Raw genomic sequence first — 1,885 nt, forward strand, 5'->3', positions numbered from 1 at the left:
TTACTTACTTTTGCAAAGGCAATGGTTTCCAACTTTTGAATGGACTTCTTCTTGGTAAGGATATCTTTCATGTACTTTCCATAGGCCGAAACATTGTTGATTAGCTCCGTGAATGGTATAGAGACCTCTAAGTTCTTCACAATCTGAACTTTCCAATTTGCTCATCAAGTTTAGGCTTGGCTTGGCGACTTGGGAATAGAAGTCAAATCACAATAGTCTCTTTCTCAACTTCTTTAGCTTTCTCTTCACTTCTCTTCTTTGATGAGTCATTGGTAGTTGTCTCTACCACCTTAGGATTTTTCCTTAGTGGTTCAATTACATCACTTTGCTTGTCATTCTCCTCAACAATATCTTATTCAATTGGCATCTTAGGGCCTTCATACTTGTACCACTCCTCAAGTGGATAGCATTGATGGTCTCATGCCTTGTGGGAGGATTATCTTGAGGAGGTAATTGTCCCTTTTGTCTTTGGGAGCTAGAAGAGGCCAATTGACACAATTCAGTCTCCAACATCTTAGTGTGAGCAAGGATATTGTTGATGGTAGTGTCTTTGGCTTGGCTATCCCTTTGAATTTGAGCAAAGAAATATTGTTGGCTTTTTGCATTTGGAGGACCGCTTTTTGAACATCAAAATCTTGGTCATTGGGTTGATTGTAGTATGGTCTTTGAGTAGGATTTCTCATTGGAGGGGGTATATATGTGGGTTGAGGGTTTTGGACATTTTTGCTCTTGTATGAGAGATTTGGGTAGAATTTGGTATTCTCATTGTAATAGTTGGAATAAGGGGTGCCATTTTTGTATGCTTGAAAGGCATTCACTTGTTCACTTATTCCCCTACATTCGTGTTGATCGTGTCCCAAGGTTCCACAACTATCAGACAATCCATTTGGGATTGAGGATGTTGCCATCATGGCATTGACATGTTGTTTGGGTGATTGAGAAGCTTCATCAAGCTTGGCCAAGGCTTTCTCAAACTTCAACTTTATGGTGTCAATATGAGCACTTAGTTGGGCACCAAATTCTGTGATGGAGTCCACTTCATGCTTCCCTCCTCTAGTGGCTTTTCTTGGCCTACTATATTGGGAGTTATGAACCGGCATTTCTTCGATTTTAGCTCATGTTTAGTTGTCATCAACCTCGGTGAATCTCCCATTGGAACCCTTGTTGAGGACATTTCTCGAATCTTCATATAAGCCATTCCAAAATTGTTAAACAAGGAACCATTCACTTAGTCCATGATGAGGACAACAGCGACATGTATCCTTGAATCTCTCCCAAGCCTCATATAAGGATTCTTCATCCCTTTGCTTGAAGCCGGTGATTTGGGCTCTCAACATGTTAGTCTTCTCCGGAGGATAGAACTTCTTGTAGAAGCCAAGTGCTAACTTTTTCCATGAATCAATACTAAGGGTAGCCTTGTTGTAGATACCCTGTATCTGCTGAGACTCCAACAAACACCCGATGATTATCGGACTACAACATGTTTTGGAATCGCGGCGTTTGATCGACAGTTTGTGTACAACTTTACGTCGGAGAACTTAAAACGATTTCGAAAATAAAACATTTCAAAAATACCTGGAGTGTTTAATGCACGACGACAGGGTCGCAATGACACTAACTAGAGTCAAAACCGGCACCGGACCAAAAACCGACTCAAAAATTCAAATCCCGACTCCAACAACGAGTCAAACCGAGTCAACCACAAAAAACCAAACATTTTAAACCTTGTACCTTAAGTTTTCCCGGATTCATGTTGGTCAAGTACCAAACATGTGACTACAAAACATAGGATAGAACAAATCATGATTGCGTTTGTTGTGAAAGTGACAACACCGCTCGAAGACCCGCGACGTGGCTCGCGCCTCTTTGAGCAACCCAGGTGGCC

At 41.4% G+C, this 1,885-nt stretch overlaps 1 non-coding gene across 1 annotated transcript; it reads left to right on the forward strand.

Moving 5' to 3' along the window:
- Positions 1-1,230: 1,230 nt before the first annotated feature.
- Positions 1,231-1,337, forward strand: LOC141650839 (small nucleolar RNA R71). The gene has a single exon (XR_012546851.1). It is a non-coding gene; the product is annotated as a small nucleolar RNA R71 (small nucleolar RNA).
- Positions 1,338-1,885: the final 548 nt, after the last annotated feature.

Source organism: Silene latifolia, chromosome 3 (assembly GCF_048544455.1).
Source record: "Silene latifolia isolate original U9 population chromosome 3, ASM4854445v1, whole genome shotgun sequence".
In the NCBI taxonomy this organism is placed as follows: domain Eukaryota; kingdom Viridiplantae; phylum Streptophyta; class Magnoliopsida; order Caryophyllales; family Caryophyllaceae; genus Silene; species Silene latifolia.